The sequence below is a fragment of the Papio anubis genome, chromosome 11 (genome assembly GCF_008728515.1).
Source record: "Papio anubis isolate 15944 chromosome 11, Panubis1.0, whole genome shotgun sequence".
NCBI classification, from domain to species: Eukaryota; Metazoa; Chordata; class Mammalia; order Primates; family Cercopithecidae; genus Papio; species Papio anubis.
Window position 1 is genome coordinate 81175960 of NC_044986.1, and position 24265 is coordinate 81200224.

Here is a 24265-nt window from a genome sequence, read left to right on the forward strand (position 1 = left end):
GATTGAGAATTACATGCAAATGGGAGAATAAACAACCATAGTAGAGCTTGTTCTGGAGCCCAGCTCAGTGTGGACAATCAGGCAGAAAATCAAAAGGGAAGAGTCGAGTGCAGCAGGTCACAGTGGCAATGGACACTGATAGCATTATTTCCAGAAAGAGGATTTCACCATGAGTGAGAGAATGTAAAACAGGGCAGAGTCTTCGTAAGTTGGAGCACTGATTACTAAATAATTTAAATAAACAGACTTGAAAATGTGCAGAACCAAAGATGTAATCCTGGAAGACTCTGTTCTGCGGAAGAGGAGGTAGCTAGATAGAGGCATCTCTGGGTGGGTTGGTGGTAAATGAAGAAGGAAGCAGGTAGAGGGAATTCACAATTCTATAAAAAAAAAAAAGACAGAGAGAGAATTGATGAATCAGAAGACATTTTAACTTTCTCCATTCATGATTTTATGCCCAAAGAAATTCTCTCTGTACCAAGAGAGAAGGATGCTCTTGAACTAGGAAACCTAGTAGCCTCTCTAAAGGTTTTTATTCTTCCCATCTAGAAGGGGATCAATTGCTGATCTATAAAAATAGGAGACATTTTAAAAGGAAATAAAATGGCAGAAGAAAGTCACACAAGCATAAATAGAAAATAGAAAGTGAGATGCAATATCATTAAATAAATAATAAAACATTTCTCTAAAACAAAAATGAAAGAAAAAAAAACTGTAACATGATACTCTAACAAAAATTCAATACTATTAAACAATAATTTGCAGGTAATAAAGAGGCTCTTGCTTCAAAATTTAAAACTTTGAGTTAAAATTAAAATCCTAGAAGAAAAATGACTCAAAAAATGTTAAAAGAAAAAGAAGTAAAATAAGAACTGATCAAATTCAGGGCAGAATTTGTAAGAAAAGGACAGTCTAAGAAATGAAGAATAAATAATATGTTTCCATAGGATAATGAAGTGAAATAATAAAACAGAATAAAAAGAAATAAATACAATTAAGATAGAGGTTAAAAAGATCAGAAGAAAATACAAATGGAAGATAGGCAAAGAAGATCCAAAATACCTATTATTGGAATCTCTGAAGCAGAAAGTCAAAATATGAAATGAAACTAATATTTAAAACTGTAATTTAGAAAGTCTGTAAATGAAAGAGATCTGTATCTGTATATCAATATTTTACCCTATATGTTTGGAAAATTAACCAGTAATGTTCAACTCTGAGGTATATCCTTGTGAAATTTTTACAATTTAAAGATAAGGATAAAAAAATACCTTCTGGGCCTCCGGCAAAAAAAGATCATACAGTCAAGAAAGGAAAGAGAATCATGTTGGCATCAGAATGCTTTCCAGCAACCGGCAAAGCAAGAATGAAGAGAAACAATGTGTTCAAGAAACACGAGGAAAGAAAGTGATAGTCAAAGCCTTTATGTCCAGATACACTGTTCTCCAAGCTATCAGAGCTTTAATATTTTTTAAGAAATATTCAAAACTCCAGGAATATCATCACAGAGCTCTTCCTGAAAATACTCTGAGAGATAAGCTTCACGTTTACCAAGAGTGATAGGGAGTACTTCAGCAAAAGGCCAGTGAGGACCATGAGAATTGAACCTGCCCCAAGGAAGGTCCAACCTCTGCTTTGCTTGACCTTAAACCAGCTTGACTTTCAGAAATGCAGCTCAAATGGGCAGACCTAGGATCAACCAGGCGGGGATGTGAGTGTAGGCTGTGTGCAAGCTGCTCAGTTGTAAAAATCCAAACTGAAAACATGTTGCTCATTTCAATAGGAAAATATGTTCTCCGTGGATTCCTTCCCCAGCTGTGGCTGCTTAAGATAACAGACAGTCCAATGACAGCAATGAAAAGCACAGAGGGCAGAAAGCTGCAGCCTGCACATGAAAATTTGCAGAGGAGAATTTGTGAATTTGAGGCATACAGGCAGGAGCAGACTGTCTTGTGTAGAGAAATCAACAAAGAAGGTGAGAGATTCTAATTGTTTTCGACATTCTTCCCTTGGGTGTTTGAATCTCTCTATTGGTTGACAAAGACAACATTGTGTACCCTTCCATATTATGTTAAATTTGTGGGAGGATGTGCTTTTTGGGTTTCATAAACATTCGAAACCCACATAGCATTTTTTTTTGGTGCTGGTAATAGGAAATGGGCATCCCTGAATGGTTTTAAGGATTTCCTCCCTCTGTGTAACTTCTTGTAACATAAACCCTACTATATAAAGCTTGTCCTTCTACTAGAAGAATTGGCATCATCGGGGAGCTTGTTAGAAACATGAATCTGTCTGCATTTTTAAAATGTGTCTCAAACTTGAATATACATACAAATTATCTGGGGATCTTGTTAAAAAGCAGGTTTTTGTTCAGAAGTCTAGGGTGGGGCCTGAGATTCTGTATTTCTAACAAGCTCTCAGGTGATTTCATTGCTGCAGGCCCTTGTACCATATCAGATTACTTATGCTCAACTCCCTTCCTGAGTATTTATTAAAGAATCTTTTCTGATATCCCCTGGCAAACTAGTGTCCTGTGTTTCTCTATAAATGTCTAACAAGAGTAATAAGGTACCGTAACTGGAGAGACTCTCCTGCTACTCTTCGGAAGACCCAGGCCTAGGTATTGTATGCTGTGATTGTTCTAGACTAGATTTCCCTTCGCTGGTATTCTTAGGAGGTTGCGAAGGGTCACAAATCACATTTGCCCGTAGCTGTCTTGAAGTATTTAATGATCTTGTTTATTGCACAGATTTAAGAGAGGGCTGGCTCTTAATGTATAGGAGAATTTATTTTGCAAGACATCAATGGGAGTATAATCAAGAGTAATCTAACAAAAAACTAGGGCTTTTTATTTTTTATTTTTTTTTGTCAGGTTTTACTCCCATCACCCAGGCTGGAGTGCAATGGCGTGATCTCGCCTCACTGCAACCTCCGCCTCCCAGGCTCAAGTGATTCTTCTGTCTCAGCTTCCTGAGGAGCTGGGACTTCAGGCACACACCACCACACCCAGCTAATTTTTGTATTTTTTCTGTAGAGACAGAGTTTTGCCTGGTATCAAACTCCTGAGCTCAAGTGATATGTCCACCTCAGCCTACCAAAGTACTAGGATTACAGGCATAACCCACCACACCAGACCCAAAATAGGGCTTCTTGATCTTGATTGTTCATTATAATCATATGGGGCCTTTACAAATGCAGTTTTCTAGGCCTCACCTCAGAGATAGTGAATCAGCATGGGGGTAGGTAACAGGTATTTGCATTTTAAAAACTTTATGGGGGTTGTCTGGGCATGACGGCACACACCTACATCCCAGGTACTCAGGAGTCTGAGGCAGGAAGATTGCTTGAGCCCAGGAGTTCGAAGTTACAGTGAACTATGATTGTGTCATTGCACTCCAGCCTGGGCAACAAAGTGAGACCTTGTCTCTAAAAAATAAATAAGTAAACAAATGAAAATAAAAATTACATGGGTGATTTTGATGCACAGCCAGTTGAGAACAAAGCTCTGTGTAAACATTTCCCCTAGAGTTGTATAAACTGGTGGTACAAGGTCAAACAGATGACAAAGAGGCAAAGATAGCAAGAATACAGAAGATTCAAATAGCCCAATTAACAAGTTCAATCTAATGGAGAAACAGAACTGTGCACTCAGTAATGGGAAACTATACATTTTTTCAAACACACATTAATAATTACCAAAATTGTCCATATAATGGGGTATTAATCAGACCTCAACAAATGTAAAAGAATGATCAGTACACAGATCATATTTCCTATCAATAATGCAATTATATTAGATTTCAACAATAAAACTTTTTTTTTTACTGAAAAAGTCCCACGTGTTTAGAAATTAAAAATACACACTTCTAATACACACACTTTGACATAGGTCAAAGATAAAATCATAATAAATATTAGAAAATGTTTAGAGTGTAAAAATGAAACCAATAATCATTGAAGTTTGTAAAATGCAGAGAAGCGGTAATTCAAGAGAAACATGGAAGTTTAAATGCTCATATTAAAAAGAAAATTTGAAAATCTGTAAACTAAGACTCCAACTTAAGAAATTTGAAAGTGAAATCAAACTACAGACAAAAAAAAAAAAGAAATATAATGCATAGTTTTTAAAAACTCACTTGAAAATATTCAGAAAGATTGAATAAAGAAGAAATAAAATCAATATTAAGAATAAAAAAAGGAGGGAATGCCAAAATATATAATAGAGATTAAAAATTAATAAGGTCACATAATGGCACTTTATAAACTTGAAAAAGGAAGCACAATTACTAGAAGGTACAATTAAAGTTGAGTCAAAAAGGAAAAAAAAATTAACAAAATTAAACCAGAGACTAAAAAATATCTGCACTGAAAATACAAAAGCAAAAACAATGGCAACAACAACAAAAGACTGACAGTTTTGCATTTGAATTCTACCAAATACTCAAGTAACAGACAATTCTAAGGGTATACATGTTCCACTAGAGAATATAATCTTATTTTATAAGAATAATAACAAAGCCATGTGAGGACAGTACAAGAAACAAAATTATAGGCCAATCCCACTCATGAATTGGGAGCAAAGTCTGAAAAATTTTTCAAATAAATTCTTAGTATATAAAAAGATAATGTGTCATGTCTGATATGAATTATCCAAGAAAGCATGGAGAGTTTAACATTAGAGCACCTGTTACTGTATTTTACCGCATTAAGGACTAAAGGAGCAAAACACATCAATAGATACAGAGAATCTATCCATGCTATGCTATTCACATGTAGTCAGTAATAAAATCCCTAGCAAACTAGTAATAGAAGGAAGCTCCTGAATCTCATAAAGGATATCTATCAATAACTGACTACATGTAAGTTATTCAGTTATAAAAATCTAGAACTGTTTCCTTTAAAATCAGAAGCAATATAAGTAGCTTTCAGTGTGCCTCAGCCACTTGGAAATAGCAAAACAGCATGTAAAGATCAACTCTATGACACTTAATTCAGGAAGGAAAATGGAAATTTCACCAGGATAGTGAAGGACGTATCAAACCTCATGAAGTGAAGGTGGGCAAAGCAGCCACTATATGGTGTTTCACTGACAAAGTGCGTGAAACCTCAGTACATGAGAAGCGTAGCCACTCTCCCTGTGTGGCTCTCACGTTTCACTAGGGATTGGTGTAACCCAGGCCAAGGGAGAACACTCTGTTTCTCCCAAACCCAGGAATTAGCATGGGGAAGGGCTGAAAGACACAGCGAGGGAAAGATCCCAGAAAATCTGGAGGCATTTTCCCAGACATGGACTGAGAGAAGGACGCCATTTTTAATCTGGGATCATACAGTCAATGTTTGGCAATGGTGGCCACTGCAGACATTTTAGTCTTTGGCCAGAGATTAGAGTGCTTGCTCTGTAGCAGGGGAAGGACCCCCATAGTCAGAAATGAGTGAGTGGCGAGTGTGGAGAGTGCCCCAGCAGTAGGTATGGAATTCGGCTCTTCCCTGTTTCAAGACTGGAATGGGAGGAGAGTTATGGGAGATAAAGCGATGATTCTCCTGGATGGTGTGACTTGGAGTCAGGGACAGCTTTGCCACATGGAACTGGTCTGCATGTGTCATTGCTGGGCACTCCAGTCTGCTCCCTTGATCATTTGTGGGAGAGTGCTCCACCAGCTCTGGGGAGAGGGAGGGAGGCAGATCCCATTTACCTTGAGATCCAATCCTTGTGAGGACTGCCCCTAAGAGTTGGGGGGAACACAACCCACCAAAGCCCAAGGAAACAAGAGCACAGCACCAGCTGCTAAAGGGTGCAAAACCAAAGGCCAGGAACAGACTTGGAGTGGGGGTCATCTGTTGACCCCAGCCCTCCTGATAAGTGCACTGTTGTGGATGTGGCAGCAGCTCTTCTCATTAGAGTTCTAGGAGTGTGGGCTGAAAGAGGCACTTATTGGACTTTTCCAGTTGCTCCACCTCCGTTAAGACCAATTGTGTTGGGGCAGGGTGATATTTGACTTCTCCCTTAGCACCCCTATCGGGAGAACCCACTCCAGATGTTTAATGTGGGTTCTTTTCTATTTCCTAAGTGTCTCGGCTGGTTTGAGAAATAAAAGGAAAGAGCACAAGAGAGAGAAATTTAAAGCTGGGTGTCCGGGGGAGACATCACATGTCGGCAGGATCCATGATGTTCCCCGAGCGTAAAACCAGCAAGTTTTATTAGCGATTTTCAAAAGGGGAGGGAGTGCACGAATAGGGTGTGGGTCACAGAGATCACATGCTTCACAAGGTAATAAAATATCACAAAGCAAATGGAGGCAGGGCAAGATCACAGGACCGAGATCACAGGACCACCACCAGATGGGGCAAAATTAAAATTGCTAATGAAGTTTTGGGCAGGCACTGTCATTGATAACATCTTATCAGGAAAGAGGGTTTGAGAGCAGACAATCTGTCTGACCAAAATTTATTAGGTGGGAATTTTCCTCATCCTAATAAGCCTGGGAGCACTGCAGGAGACCAGGGCTTATTTCATCCCTTCGGCTTTGACCATAACAGATGGCACACCTTGAGGGGGCCGTTCATAGGCATACCCTCAGGGCGCATTCTCTTTCTCAGGGATGTTCCTTGCTGAGAAAATGAATTCAGTGATATTTCTCCTATTTGCTTTTGAAAGAGGAGAAATATAGCTCTGTTCTGTCTGGCTCACCGGCGGCCAGTTCAAAGCCACCTCTCTTGTTCCCTGAACATCGCTGTTATCCTGTTCTTTTTTAAAAGATGCCTAGATTTCATATTGTTCAAACACACATGCTCTACAAACAATTTGGGCAGTTGACACAATCCTCACAGAGTCCTGAGGCAACATTCATCCTCCTCAGCTTATGAAGAAGATGACAAGATTAAGAGATTAAAGACAAGCATAGGAAATCACAAAGGTATTGATTGGAGAAGTGATAAGTGTCCATGAAATCTTCACAATTTATGTTCAGAGACTGCAGTAAAGACAGGCAAAGAAATTATAAAAGTATTAATTTGGGGAACTAATAAATGTCCATGAAATCTACATAATTTATGTTTTTCTGCCGTGGCTTCAGCTGGTCCCTCTGTTCGGGGTCCCTGACTTCCTGCAACACACCCCCATCTGCACTGAGGGTGAATACATGCAGAGTAAGTCTCCAACTGGCTCTTACTCTTAAGTCTCATCCACTGGACTGCAGCCTGTATTACACCATCAAGCAAAAATATATTCCTACACCAAGCAATGTCTGAGAAAGCCAATATAGTAAACTATATGAAACCAAGGAACCCATACAGAGCCGTGGGCCTCTGAGAATGCTCAGAAACGAAGCCTATCAATCATATACAACATACACCACAGTCATACCCTCAAGAGAAAAAAGGATTAAAAAAATCAAAAGTCCAAATTATAGCAAATTAAAAAAGGAAATGTCAGCTCCCTCAGATAAGAAGGGACCAGTGCAAGAACTCTGAAAATACAAAAAGCCAGAGTGTTTTATCACCTCCAAAGGAACACAATAGCTTCCCAGCAATGGATCCTAATAAAAATGAAACGTTTGAAATGACAGATATATAACTCAGAATATGGGAGGCAAGGAAACCTAATGAGATCCAAGAGAAAGCTGAAATCCAACACAAACAAAACAGAAAAATAATCCAGGATTTGAAAGATGACATAGTTATATTAAGAAAGAATCAAATAGAACTTCTGGAATTGAAAAATTTACTATAGGAACTTCAAAATACAACAAACTAGAGAAAGCAGAAGAAAGAATTTCAGAGCTCTGAGACCAGTCCTTTGTATCAACCCAGTCAGTCAAGAATAAAGATAAAAGAAACAAAAGAATTAACAAAGCCCTTGAGAAATATGGGATAATGTAAAGTGATCAAATATACCACTTATTGTCATTCCAGAGAGAAGAAGATAAATTCAACAACTTGGAAAACATATTTGAAGATATAATCCAGGAAAATTTTCCCAGTTTTGCTAGAGAGGTTGCATGCAGACATAAGAAATCAAAAGAACTCCTGTAAGATACTATACAAGATGCATCCCCAAGGCACATAATCATCAGACTATCCAAAGTCAATGCAAAGGGAAAAATCTTTAAGGTGGCTGGAGAAAAGGGCTATATTACCTATAAAGGAAAACCCGTCAGAGTAACAGCAGACTTCTCAGCAGAAACTTTACAAGTGAGAAGAGATTTAGGGCACATTTTTAGCATTCTTAAAAAAATAAATGTCAACCAATTATTTAATTTCTCATCAAAATAAGCTTCATAAGTGAAAGAGAAATAAAATCTTTCCTAGACAAGCGATTGCTAAAGGAATTTGTCACCACCAAACTGGCCTGAAAAAAGGTGCTTAAGGGAGTTCTAAACATGGAAGCAAAAGAATGATACCACACAAGCACATGTAAGCACATAGTCCACATGCCTTATAAAGCAGCTACACATTAAGACCACAAAGCTACTACCTAACAACACTACAACAGGTACAAAACTTCACATGTTAGTATTAACCTTGAATGCAAATGGCATACACACTACATTAAAAAATATAGAGTGGCAAATTGGATTAAAAATACTTAATCTTACTACTGTCTTCAAGAGGCCTATCTTACATGTAATGAGCCAAATAGACTCAAAGTAAATGGATGGGAAGAAAAATCTATCACACAAATGAAAAATAAAAAAGAGCAGAGGTCACTACTCTTGTAACACAAAGCGGAACTTAAACCAACAACAGCAAAACACAGCTGTGGGAGAGTGCTCCCACAGAAGGGCATTATTACATAATAAAGAGTTCAATTCAGTGAAAAATTTAACTATCCTGAATATACCTGCATCCAACATAGGAGCACCCAGGTTCAAAAAACAATTATTTATTGACTTAGGAAAAAGATTTAGAGAGCCAAACAATAATAGTGTGGTCTTCAACAACCCAGTGACAGCATTAGACAGATCATTGAGGCAGAAAATTAACAAAAAAATTCTGGATTTAAATTTGACACTTGACCAATTGGACCTAATAGACATCTACAGAACACTTCACCCAACAACCACAGAAGATACATTATTCCCATTTGCACACAGAACATGTCTAAGATTGACCACATACTTAGTTATAAAGCAAGCCTCAATAGATTAAAAAGAAGAAATCATATCAAGCATATTCTCAGACCACGGTGGAGTAAAAATAGGAATCAATACCAATAGGAACTTCAAAATCACACAGTTACATGGAAACTAACCAACTTGCTCTTGAATTAGTTTTGGATAGACAACAAAATTAAGACAGAAAGCAAAACGTTCTTTGAAAAGAGTACATCTAACCAAGGAGGTAAAAGGTCTCTATGAGAGACACATCATACCAAAATCTCTGAGAAATTACAAAAGCAATATTCAAAAGAGAGTTTATAGTGCTAAATATCTACATCAAGAAGATAGAAAGATCTCAAAATAACAACCTAACATCACACATAGAAGAACTAGAAAAACAAGAAGAAATTAATATCGAAGCCCACAAAAGAATTAACTAAAATCAGAGCAGAACTAAACAAAATTGAGACAAAAAATATACAAAAGATCAATAAAACAAAAGGCTGATTCTTTGAAAGCACACACAAACCACTGATGGCTAGATTAACAAAAAAAAGAGACAAGATCCAAATGACTACAATTAGAAAGGACAAAAGTGACAACTTACAGCTCATCCCATGGAGACTATTACAAACACCTCCATGCACACAAACTAGAAAATCTAGGGAAAAATGAATACATTTCTAGAAACATACAACCTCCCAAGATTAAATTAAGAAGAAATTGAAATTGTGAACAAATAATGAACTCTGGAAATGAATCAGTAATAAAAACTTACCGACCAAAAAAAGCCCTGGACCAGATGGATTCATGGCTTAATTCTACCAGACATACAAAGAAGAGCTGGTACCAATCCTACTGAAAACCAGTATCATCTTGCTACCAAAATCTGGCAAAGACAATAAAACCAAAACACTACAGACCAATATCCCTGATGAACATAGATGTAAAAACTCCTTGCTGGGCGTGGTGGCACACACCTGTAATCCCAGCACTTTGGGAGGCTGAGGGGGGTAGATCACCTGAGGTCAAGAGATCCAGACCTTCCTGGCCAACATAGTGAAACCTCGTCTCTACTAAAAATACAAAAAATTAGCTGGGCATGGTGGTGCATGCCTGTAGTCCCAGTTACTCAGGAGGCTGGGGCAGGAGAATCTCTTCAACCTGGGAGGCAGAGGTTGCAGTGAGCTGAGATTGCACCACTGCACTCCAGCCTGGGGACAGAAAAAGACTCCGTCTCAAAAAAGAAAAAAAAAAAAAATCCTCGACAAAGTACCAGCAAATTGAAACTAGCAGCACATTAAAATGTTAATTCACCACAAGCAAGTTGGCCTTATTCCTGGAAAGCAAGGTTGGTTCAACATATTCAAATTAATAAATGTGATTCACCATAAACAGAACTGAAAGCAAAAACCATATGATCATCTCATTACACACAGAAAAAGCATTTGATGACATCCAACATCCCTTCGTGGCAAAAACCCTCAACTAAGTAGGCATTGAAGGAACATACCTCAAAATAATAACAGCCCTTATGACAAACCCACAGCCAACATCATACTGAATGGGCAAAAGCTGGAAGCATTTCCCTTAAGAAGTGGAAAAAGACAAGGATGCTCATTCTCACCACTCCTATTCCACATAGTACTGGAAGTCCCAGCCAGAACAATCAGATAAAGAAAAAAATAAAAGCCATCCAAATTAGAAAAGAGGAAGTCGAATTATCTGTCTTTGATGATGATATGATTGTATACATAGAAAACCCTAAAGATTCTGCCAAAATACTCCTAGACCTGATACAAGTCTTCAGTAAAGTCTCAGGATACAAGATCAATTTACATAAATCAGTAGTATTTCTATATATCAATAAAATTCAAACTGAGAGCCAAATTAAGAAGGCAATCCCATTTACAATGCTCACACAAAAAATAAAATACCTAGGAATACATCTAACCAAGGAGGTAAAAGATCTCTACAAGGAGATCTACAAAACACCACTGAAAGAAATAAGAGATAACACAAACAAATGGAAAAACCTTTCATGCTCATGAATTGGAAGAATCAATATAGTTATAATGTCCATATTGCCCAAAGTAATCTAGAGTCAACACTGTCCCTATCAAACTTCCAACATCATTTTTCTCAGAATTAGAAAAAACAATTCTAAAATTATGTAAAACCAAAAATGAGCCTGAATAGCCAAAGTAATCACAAGCAAAAAGAACAGAGCCAGAGGCATCATATTACTTAATTTCAAACTATACTACAAGGCTACAGAAACCAAAAGAGCATGGTCATGGTACAACAATACACACACAGAACAATAGAACAGAATAGAGAACCCAGACATAAAGCCTCCCAACTACAACCAACTGATCTTTGACAAAATTGACAAAAATAAACAATGGGGAAAGACCTCCCTATTCAATAAATGGTGCTGAAAAAACTGGCTAGCCATATGCAGAAGAATCAGACTGGCCCCTCCTCTCTCACCATATGTAAAAATTAATGCAAGATGGATTAAAGACTTAAATGACCGAACTGTAAGAATCCTAGAAGTACTCCCAGAAAATATTCTTCTGGACACTGGCCTAAAGAAAGAATTTATGAATAAGTCCTCAAAAAAATGCAACAAAAACAAAAATGGACAAGTGGGACCTAATTAAACTAAAGATCTTCTGCCCAGCAAAAGAAACTATCAATGGAATAAATGGAAAACCTATAGAATGGGAGATAATATTTGCAAATTACGCATCCAACAAGGGACTAATATCCAGAATCTAAAAGAAACTTAAACAAATCAACAATAAAAAACTCCAAATAACCCCTTAGAAAGTGGGGGAAGACATAAACAGGTACTTCTCAAAAGAAGACATACAAGCCACAAACAAGCAAATGAAAACATGCTCATGATCACTAATCAGCAGAGAAATGCAAATCAAAGCCACAGTGAGATATCATTTCACACGAGACAGAATGGTTATTATAAAAAAATAAAAAAATAACAGATGCTAGTGAGGCTGTAAAGGAAAGGGAATGCTTACACACTGTTGTTGAGAATGTAAATTAGTTCAGCCTCTGTGGAAAAAAGTTTGGAGATTTCTCAAAGAACTAAAAATAGAGCTACCCTGTGACTCAGCAATTTCATTACTGGATATATACCCAAAGGAAAATATATTATTCTACCAAAAAGACACAGACACATCCACTCCTATGTTCAATTCAGCTCTATTCACAACATCAAAGACATGCAGGTCGGGCGCAGTGGCTCACGCCTGTAATTCCAGCACTTTGGGAGGCTGAGGCAGGCAGATCACGAGGTCAGGAGATCGAGACCACAGTGAAACCCCGTCTCTACTAAAAATACAAAAAATTAGCCGGGTGCGGTGGCAGGTGCCTGTAGTCCCAGCTACTGGGGAGGCTGAGGAAGGAGAATGGGTGAACCCGGGAGGTGGAGCTTGCAGTGAGCCGAGATTGTGCCACTGCACTCCAGCCTGGGCGGCAGAGTGAGACTCCGTTTCCAAAAAAAAAAAAAGACAAGCAATCAACCTAGGTGCCCATCAACGGTAAACTGCATAAAGATATGTGGTACATATACACCATGGAATACCACACAGCCATTAAAAAAAAAAAAAAGAATCATGTCCTTTGAAGCAATATGAATGCAGCTGGGGGCCGTGATTCAAAGCAAATAAACAAAAACCTAGAAAACCAAATATTTCATGTTCTCACTTAAAAGTGGGAACTAAACATTGGACACCCATGGTCATAAAGAAGGGAAAAAGCAGACACTTGAGACTAATAGAGGGTACAGGGAGGGAAGGGGGCAAAGCTAGATAAACGTCCTTTTGTGTACTATGTTCACTATTTGTGTGACAAGATCAATAGAGGCAGAAACCTCAGTATCACAAAATACACCCTGTAACAAACCTGCACATGTAACCCCTGAATCGAAAATAATAAAAAAGATACCTACTTAAAACAATTGTGTTGAGATAGTTGATTGTCTACATGGCAAATAAAATTAGATTCATTAATTATACAATTCACAGCAATAAATTCTAGGGAATTAAATACTTTAATCAGACAGGAAGTGTTTGAAAAACTTCTAATAAGAAATATGAGAACATTATGAATTTGAGTTAGAGAAAAAATTTTTAATCAAGACACAAAAAACACAAGCTGTAAACTTGATTAACTTGACTGCAATAAGATTAAGAAGACCATAAAGAGGAAGAAAAGACAAGTTATAAACTAGAGGAAATTATTTTCCATAGATATAACTAACAAAATATTAGTATCGGAACATTCAAAGAACTCCCCAAACTCAATATAATTTAGACAAATAATTCCATAGGGTGAAATAATCAACAAAAGATACAAATAGATTACAGAAAAGGAAATGCAAATAGCCAATAAAATATAAAAATATATCCAAACTCAGTAGTATCCAGGAAATACGTATTAAATACAACATAATATAATTTATATCTTCCTGAATGGCAAAAGTTAATGTCAAATGATGCAAATAACTGGTAAGAATGTGGACCAATGCTAATTCTTACACACTGTGGAAGGGAGGTTGATTTGGTAAAACCACTTTGGAAAAAACTTTGGCATTATTACTTGATCTTAGCCAAAAGGCTGAGAAGCAATAAAAATTTAGTATTGTCTAGTGAAACTGAAGACTAGCCTTTCCCTATCCCCTGAGCATTTCTTACAACATGGGAGCACCTTGTGCACATGCAAGAGGAGCCAGGCACGAGGATCCTTCACAGCTGTGTTATCTGTAATATCAGGAAATTGTAAATGAATATCAATTCAGAGGAAAATGAAAATATGTTATGATTATACAAAGAAATATTATGACAGCAAAAAAGAAATATATTACATAGATGTATCTCCAGAAAAAAGAAGCTTCAGAAGAACCCATTTGCAACAATATAACTTTTGTAAATTAAAAACAAAACAAATAAGAGTAAATAAAATATTAGGATATGCACATATATTAAAACTATGTAGAAAAGCAAAGGTGTGGTAAATACAAAAATTAGGAATGTGAGTTACCTGTAGGTGGGAGAGAGAAGGATATAATTGCAGATTTTCATATACAAAAAGTTCTATTTCTTAAATCAGGTGGTGAGTTCATGGGTATCTAATTGCTATGTTTTATCTCTTACATATGTGTAATTATTTAAATATAAAACACGTTTGAAGGTAAAGTATTAAAATAAATGACTCAGTCAGTTATGTTTCTAGGTTTTGTTTTGTTTTAAAAAAAAGCTGTTCCAAAGCTAACGCAAAACATGTTATGCCAATTTTTAAGGCAGGTAGAATGAGTCAGAGTGTAATGTTCCTGCCCTTACTTAGAAAACAAACCCCTTAAATATCTATAGTAAAGACCTTCAACAGTCCACATTTAGTTAAAGTCAATAGATTGCTTGTTTTCTCATCTTTTCTGACCTCTGAGCCAAAATTCTCCTCGTAATCACACTAATTTAATCTCCTGAGACATTTTCTTTTTAAAATAAAAGTTATTGTGTGTATTTAAAGTATACAACATGATATTATGAGATACGTATAGATAATAAAATGGTTACTGGAGTAATGCAAATTAATATATCCAACTTATTTTTGCTTCTAAGCCACATTTACTTGTTTTTCTGTTTCTCTTTCATTTCAGGACACTTTGCTGGCTCCCTACATCAGTCATGGAACACAGGAACCACATTAGGTATTTCAGTAGAGAGTCCTCCTCCTCCCTCCACCTTTACAGTTTTCTTCTTGTGCCTTCTATTGGTAGAACCTGAAAGGAAACAGCTAGCGAAGATGACATTTTATTTCTAGGGTTTTAGCTCCAGCATTACAAAGTGGAATATCAGAGGGTGAATTTGAAGCTGTGAGAATGTAGCTTAATGATGATCATGCATCCCCTGTCTTTAGGCTTCAAGCACTGGAGAACCTCGGAACTTAGCTATGGGTCCATTTTGTCCCCTGTCTATCCTCTCTCTTTATGGAATCTCATTCAGTCTCATGCTTTCTACATCATATAAAATGAAACAGCTCCCAAATGTGTTTCTCCAGCTTTCACTTGCACTCCAGACTAGTATACTATCTACATAACTTGACAACTCTATTTGGATGCCCAAAAATCAATTGCAAACTCAATATTTACAAAATGGAATTCTTGTAGTTTCAAACCTGTTTCCCTCTTCTCAGTTAATATCACCACCATTCACACAGTTTTTCAGGCAAAACACCTAAATGTAATTCTTGCTTTCTTCCTTTGTATCACCCCATTCAACCCAATCAAAATTCCTGAGATTTTTACCTCCAGAATGCACTCAGATCCCTCATTTTCTTTTTTTTTTTTTTTTGAGACGGAGTCTCGCGCTGTGTCACCCAGGCTGGAGTGCAGTGGCGTGATCTCGGCTCACTGCAAGCTCCGCCTCCCAGGTTCAGGCCATTCTCCTGCCTCAGCCTCCGAGTAGCTGGGACTACAGGCGCCCGCCACCACGCCCGGCTAGTTTTTTGTATTTTTAGTAGAGACGGGGTTTCACCATGTTAGCCAGGATGGTCTCGATCTCCTGACCTCGTGATCCGCCCGCCTCGGCCTCCCAAAGCGCTGGGATTACAGGCTTGAGCCACCGCGCCCGGCCCAGATCCCTCATTTTCACCCAATGTACATGACCATGGCTGTGATACAAAATGCTTTTCACATAGACAACAAAGATAGCTTTTCAAAGGTTCTCCCTTGTTTGGTTGTTAATTCTTCATCCCACTTCTCACGTAGCAGCATAAGTGATCTTATAAAAATATTAAGTATATCATGTTTCTCCACTTAAAATCTTCAAGGATTTCCGTTAACAGAACAAAAAAGGCCTCTGGGATCCCACGTGACCTAGACCCTACATCTCCATGATCATCTCACATGGTTCTCCTTCTAGCCCACTGCTTTCTGACCCCACTGGTCAGGATGCCCTGTCAGTACCATGCATGACTGGCTCTGACTATCCTACAGGTCTTAGTTTATTTATTTATTTATTTATCATTTTTTTGAGATGGAGTTTTGCTCTTGTTGCCCAGGCTGGAGTGCAATGGCACGATCTCGGCTCACTGCAATGACCACCTCCCGGGTTCAAGTGATTCTCCTGCCTCAGCCTTCCAAGTAGCTGAGATTACAGGTGTGCGCCACCATGCCTAGCTAATTTTTGGATTTTTTTTAGAGACGGGGTTTTGCCATTTTGGCCAGACTGGTCTTGACTCCTGACCTCAGGTGGTCCGCCCATCTCGGCCTCCCAAAGTGCTGGGATTACAGGTGTGAGCCACTGTGCCTTGCCCAGATCTGAGCTTAAACATGACTTTTTCGCAGAGATCTTTCATTATCATCTGTGTAAAGTTGCCCCCTTGCCTTCCAGTTACACCCTATCATTTCATACTGTTTACTGTCTATTATTACTTGTATTTGAAGTTTTTTTCCCACATGTTTCATAGCTAGACTCTAACATCTGTGTGGGTAGTGACCTTTTCTGTTCTTAAATCACTGCATTTCTGGGATCTATAACAGTGTCTAGCACATAGTGATGTTCAATAAACATTCGTTGAATTAGCATGACCCACGAGAGCAGTCCAGCTTTCAATCATTTCCATGCTCATTGTTCAGGGTAAACTCAGTAAAAAGTAGACCAACATGTGAGGGGATCTCATATATTAAAAGAAAAACAGACCAATTAAATTGAACAGAAGTTCAATTGAGCAAGGAATGATTGGTGAATTGGGCAGCCTTCAAACCAGAGTAGGTTCAGAGCAACTCAGGTGCTGCTGCACGGTCAGAGGAGATTTAGAGACAGAGAAAGGAAAGTGACATATTGAAAAAAAGAATGCAAGGTACAAAAACATCTGCATTGGTTACAGCTCAGTGTTTGTTTGCCTTATGTGAACATGGTTTAAACAGTTGGCCACCTTTGGTCAAAACTCAGTAATTGGTACAGGAATAGGTTATAGTCTGTTTACACAACCAATTTGGTTATAGTTCACTATATATGGAGAAATGTTTAGGACAAACTTGAGATATGTAAGGAGGCAGCTTTAGGCTAAACCTGATTTAACTCATGACATGGCAACATGTTCAATTTCCTAAAAATGAAGGCAGCATGAAACTCTCTTATGCCTAGAAAGTAGATTAGAAAGGTTTGCTCTGCGAGTGGTGCATCCAAAAATATCACCACCAGTCTCCCAGCTACTCAACCATTTACAACTATTAACTGCTGGCCACCCTCTCCAACCAGAACTGCTGATGAAAACTAGCTGGCTGGAGCCAGGTCACTTCCCTGCATCTGGATAGAGAGTTCATGGTCTTCATTTGATTAAAAGAGGCCACACAGAACCTACTGCTGATATCCACTTTGGACACTAATTGGTTCTATTCTTTTCCAGTGGTGGCCTAGAACAGACTGGCACTGGAAAAGAACAGCTGACAGACCGTGGAGTCCAGTAGCTTCAGGCTTACACGCATTTTTTTCCTACTTGTTTTCCTGGCATCTCTGAGTTTGTTTCCTCATTTGTAATGTGCCAATACTAATATTTATATCGTAGGATGTTTGTGAAGATTAAAAGAAATAAAATGTGTAAAGTGTCTGAAAGTGTCTGGCACAAAATAGGAATGAAATTGCCAGGAATTATGTAAAATTAATCTCAGGATATTTAGAATTTAGGAGTAAGCTCTCAATACTAGCCCCCTCCTTTGCTTCCCTTTGTATGGTGAAAGAAAAATATCTTGGGGCCCCAAAATCACTAAGCTAAAGGGAAAATTCAATCTGGGAACTGCTTAGGGAAACCTGCCTCCCATTCTATTCAAAGTCATCTCTCTGTTCACTGAGATAAATGAATATCTGACTGTCTCCTTTGGAAAGGCTAATCAGAAACTCAAAAGAATGCAACCCTTTTTCTCTCACCTACCTGTGACCTTGAAGGGCCCTCCCCTCTTTGAGTTGTCTCGCTTTTGCTTCCAGTGATCCTGCCTTTTGGACTGAACCAATGCTCCTCTTCGATATATTGATTGATGTCTCATGTCTCCCTAAAATATATAAAACCAAACTGTGCTCTGACCACCTCGGGCACATGTCGTCAGGACCCCCTGAGGCTGTGTCATGGGCGTGAGCATCCTCAACCTTGGCAAAATAAATTTTCTTTCTTTCTTTTTTTTTTAAAATTTGAGGTGGAGTTTTGCTCTTGTTGCCCAGGCTAGAGTGCAATGGCACATGATCTCGACTCACCACAGCCTCTGCCTCCCAGGTTAAATTGATTCTCCTGCCTCAGCCTCCCATGTAACTGCGATTACAAGCATAAGCCACCACGTCTGGCTAATTTTATATTTTTAGTAGAGACGGGGTTTCTCCATGTTGGTCAGGCTGGTCTCGAAATCCTGACCTCAGGTGATCCACCCGCCCCGGCCTCCCAAAGTGCTAGGATTATAGGTGTGAGCCACTACGCCTGGCCAAACTTTCTTAATTAATTAAGACCTGTCTTAAATTTTGGGGGTTCACAGTATGCACTAGAGAGGAAAAGTTCTCCCTTTCAGTGCTATCTTCTCTTTGCTCCCCAGCATCTTTTCTTTGCCCTTGTCCACTTTGCTCTTGACCAGAGAGGCTGTATGGGTCACACCCCAAGCCCCTTATCCTGAGGTTGGGGCAGATATGGAGCACTGGCAGGGGCAGGGGAAGGGCATGCATTCCTCAGCTCTTTCCCTGCAGGATGGCCAGAAGGGCTGCATCCTTCATCCACAGGTCTCAGCTCTGATACTAGATCCTCTGCAGGGCATCCTCTCTGCCTCTGAGTTGCTATAACTGCTCCTTCCTCTTGCTTCTTCAGCCAAGAATTGGTAACTCCACTTTCTTAAGGTATTATACTATTCTTCCCCTTGTGGTTTCTGTAAACTCTACTAACATCCTGGTCAACAGTCCTGTTTTTAAGCTTTCTGAATTATTCTAATCTGAGCATGTCATCTATTTCTGTCAGAATTGGGCTGATGGAAACAGCCACTAGTGTGTTCTCAGACCTAATTACATACTCTGGCCTGAACACACATACACACACATACATACACACGTGTGTGTGGGATTTATTAAATAACAGCATCCTATGACTCAACACCAAATACCCAGCCTTATTAGATGCAGCCATCTACTCAGGAAAGACCAGAATCCCACCACGTGTGTGTGTGTGAGACAGAGTCATGTGGTTGTTTCTGATTATCCCCCTTGTGGGGACCAGGGATCACTGAGTCCACTACTGCCCCACTCTAGATGTGCCCATTTGGCCCATTGTTGCCACCAGCCATCCTGATTGTGGCCTGGGCGGCTGTCTGCCATGAACACGTTCATTTAGGGCTATGACTCTGCTTTCAGCTACGTCTCCAATTTGCCATTTGACACAAGGTCCTGATCTGAGCAGGAACTTTCAGCTTCTTGGTCTGGGGACAACACTAGTGCTGTGGGTCTCTGGGTCTCTAACACTCGTAGAATGAGATGTCAGCTGCTTTCTCAGCTGAAAAACTCCCTTGGGCTCTACTTCTTTCTCTGTGCAATTCTTCCAGGATGGGAAGCAAAAGCTGTGTCCACTTTCTGGCTGCTTGCATGTTTGCCAGGTCTGCGGAACCATCAGGGCTGCCTAGAAGCAGAGTAAATGGAAAAGAGGCCTGCGTGGTAGGATTCTGGTCTTTCCTGAGTAGATGGCTGCATCTAATAAGGCTGGGTATTTGGTGTTGAGTCATAGTATGCTGTTATTTAATAAATCCCAGTCCCATCCAGAGGCAGCTCTAATGTTCTGGCTGAAAGCATTATTCATAGTTCCTTACAGATTCAAAATTGCTGACTTTTTAACCACTGGAAAAAAATGTTCAAGAAGCTTCCAGAAGCTTTTCTTTGTTATCACCAAGACATATTTCTAGCCTCCAAAACACAGAATAAAACGATAAAATCTCCATTCCCTGACTAAAACCTCCACCTGGCTCCCCTTAACTCTTGAGTCTGGACTCTGTACACTTCTTCCATCAGCCACAGCTACACACAACTACTTCTGATGTCCACACTTATCTGCCACAGCATGGATACCACAGGAATGCTGTTGAGTTACTACTTTTTTAAAAGCTCTGACTTTAATGGGAATGCTACACTAGGAAAGCAGAGAATTACAGTGGGCAAATACAACCATTTGATTTGGTCCTTATGGACACTTTGGAGAAATAAGAACGGGCCCAGATGGTGGTTAGTTACATCATAACTGACGAGCCAATGATATTCAAGGCTTTACTTCATTAAATGTCAACATTGGGGGAGGCCTCTGAGAAACTGCTCCTGGGTTCCTCACCTTCTCCCATCCTGTTCAAAAGACTACCATAATGTTAAATAAAAGTCTAAAAGGCTGTTATAAACATTACCTATGACATAAAACTAGAAGGTATAGAAAATATTTGGGTGACAGAAATGGTATCTAGATGTCCTCAATTGATAGTAAAAATGAATTGAAATATGCAAGAAAAAAGCACATTCAGAATGCCAATCGTAAACACAAAACTCACAGGCATATACACAGGAAGACAATAACTTCTAACAGCAAGGCACAATCTGATGGGAATTGCCACCAACAACAAAGCAAAGCAAACTATTTTGAAAAACTCCTATCCCAGTTTGGCCTCAGGATGTGACTACTTAATAAAAGGTAAGAAGGCTCTTTATAATGCCTTCACTGTCTGCTTTTTCGCTTGTATATTAGGTTTGACCAAATTTGAAAACCTCTGAACAGCCACTGTCAATTCCCTGCAAGGAGGCTGACTCCATGGGGTCAAGCAGTCAAAAGTTATTGCCTCCTCCTTACATTTTTCTGTATCAGTGCCATAAACTCAAATGACTCCAGGGCCTAGGCAGGCAATATGTTGAGTAAAGTATGGAAGAGAGGGAGGTTGGAACTGAAATGAGCTGAAGATGCTAAAAAATTCATGATTCTTGTCCAAGTCTGGCAACCACTCTTCAGTTCAGTTCTCACTGTCTTTGAATATGGGCACACTCTTATCAGATAGTCTCTTAGTTTATATTAAATCTGTTAATTATTAAATGCTGGCAATATATTCAATTTCTTTTTTTTTCATTTGTTTTTTCTTTTCTTATTGTGGCAAAATATACATAGCATTAAACGTACTATCATGACAATTTTCAAGTGTACAGTTCTGTGGCATTAAGTACATTCACACTATTGCACAGCCATCACTACCATCTATCTCCAAAACTTTTCTTCTTCCCCAACTCCATTAAATGATAACTTCCCATCCTCCTCTTCTCCAGCCCCCAGAAAACACCATTCTACTTTCTGTTTCTATGACTTTGATTACTCTATACACCTCATGTAAGTGGAATCATGCAATAGCTATTTTTTTGTGTGTTTGGCTTACTTCACATAGCATAATGTCTTCAAGGTTCATCCATGTAATAGCCTGTGTCAGAATTTTATTTCAACTTAAAATTATTATTTTTATTTTCTGTAAGAGTAGAGTATACATAATGTAAAATTTACTACTTTAACTTTTTAAAATTATTATTATATTTTAAGTTTTGGGGTACATGTGCAGAACATTCAGGTTTGTTACATAGGTATACACGTGTCACAGTGGTTTGCTGCACCCATCAACGCATCATCTACATTAGGTATTTCTCCCAATGCTATCCCTCCCCTAGTCCCCCATCCCCCGACAGGCCCTGGTGTGTGATGTTCCCCTCCCTGTGTCTATGTGTTCTCATTGTTCAACTCCCACTTACGAGTGAGAGCATGCGATGTTTGGTTTTCTGTTCTTGTGTACTTTAAATATTTTTAAGTGTGTAGTTCAATAATATTAAGCACATTCACATGGTTGTATAACACATCTCCTAAACTTTTTCATCTTGCAAAACTGAAATTCTGTACCCATTTAGCCACTCCCTGTTTCCCTGTTCTCTCCGTCTCTAGCAATCACTATTCTACTTTGTGTTTCCATGAGTTTGATGACTCAATTCTAGATACCTCATACATAAGTGGAATAATACAGTATTTTGACTTTTTGTGACTGGTTTATATCACTTAGCATAATGTTCCTAAAGTTCATCCACGTCGTATGTGTCAAAATTTCATTTCTTTTTAAGGAAGAATTATGTTTCTTTGTACAGGCATATCTTGAAGATATTGAGGATTTTGTTCCCAATAAAGTGAATATCACAATAAAGCGAGTCACACCATATTATTGGCTTCCCAGTGCATATAAAAGTTATTTTTATACAACACTATAGTGTATTAAGTGTGCAATAGAATTGTGTCTAAAAAACAATGTATATACCTTTATTAGTTAGAGTTCTTTAGAGGGACAGAACTAATAGGATAAATGTATATATAAAGGGGAGTTTATTAAGGAGTATTGACTCACTTCACAAGGTGAAGTCCCACAATAGGCTGTCTGCAAGCTGAGGAGCAAGGAAGCCAGTCTGAGTACCAAAAACTCAAAAGTAGGGAAGACGACAGTGCAGTTGGCAATCTGAAAGGTCCAAGAGCCCCTGGCAAAACAGTGGCATAAGTCCAAGAGTCCAAAAGCTGAAGGACTTGGAGTCCGATGTTCCAGGGTAGGAAGCTTCCAGCATGGGAGAAAGATAAAACCTGAAAGAATTAGCCAGTCTAGTCCTTCCACATTTCTCTGCCTGCTTTTATCCTAGCCATGCTGGCTGCTGATTAGATGGTACCCACTCAAATTGAGATTGGGTCTGCATCTCCCAGTCCACTGACTCAAATGTTAATCTCCTTTGGAAACACCCTCACAGACACACTCAGAAACAGTACTTTGCATCCTTCAATCCAATCAAGTTGACAATGTTAACCATCACAAGTGCACTCTTGTCATATTGAACCCATACACATGTCCTGAAATCATACATTATCTACAAATAATGAGAATAATAAGGTGATAATTACACCTAACATAATACAGCTATCCTTTGTATGGCCAGAAATGCACCAATTCCTAGCCCAAATGCTATTATATAAAGTTAACAATACTTAAATGCTGATATGAAGTCTTATTTCACATAATAAAGAAAAAAGAAAGAAAATAAAATGAAGATATTTTCTTAGTACAAACACAAACATGTTCTTAACAAAGCAAGGAGGAAATATAAATGACAATTATAGTCCTCATTTCTGCAGCTGGTCCCTTGGTCATAGCTGGTATTGATGACTACCTTCTTCTACTACCCATTCTGTATTCCCTTTGCCTTCAGTAAGCACCTCAGCAAATCGTGGCTTTTTACCTGGTGGAGTGACACAAACCTTCATTCTTGAAGGGTCAGGGCCATTTGTAGTCCTGCCTGGATTGGGTTGTTGTAGTTTCCCATTGCCCTTAATCACAGGACATGGTAATACTAAGAGACGCCCTAATGTATCTGCTGTATTCCATGCATACTCTTCCTTACCTCTGTTGTGGTAAGGACTGATTTCATCTTGATAGTTCAGATTGATCACCCCAGCAAACACTGTAACTCCCTTGTTAGCCTGTTGACTTACAGGTAGGAGGAGCCCAAAGTGCCCAGGTGGCAATCTTAACTTCCAATTAAATGAAATCGCTGTTGTGTCTCCTGGTGGCAGTGCTCCTCCCTCTGGAAATAAGACCTCTAGGCCAGCAGAACGTAATGTAGCAGGAAGAGGAAGAATTTTACTAGTGGGTCACTAGGGGTGACAGTGAATGGTGCCACTTCCACCCCTTGATTCCTGGGCCCGTGAATCTTGGCTATGGGAGAAACAGCACCCTATATTGGATGCTGATTCAGAGAATACACAGACTTCTGGAGAACTTTGCCCCAGCCTTGCTAAGTATTGCCATCTAGTTGGTGTTGTAATTGTGATTTCAAAAGGCCATTCCAGTGTTCTATCAATCCAGTTCCTTCAGGATGATGGGGAACATGGTAAGACCAGTGAATTCCAGGAGCATGAGCCCACTGCCACACTTCTTTAGCCATAAAGTGGGTGCCTTGGTCAGAGGCAATGCTGTGTGGAATACCATGAAGATGGATAAGGTATTCTGTGAGTTCACAGATATAAGTCTTGGCAGAAGCATTGCATGCAGGATAGGAAACCCATATCTGGAGTAAGTATCTATT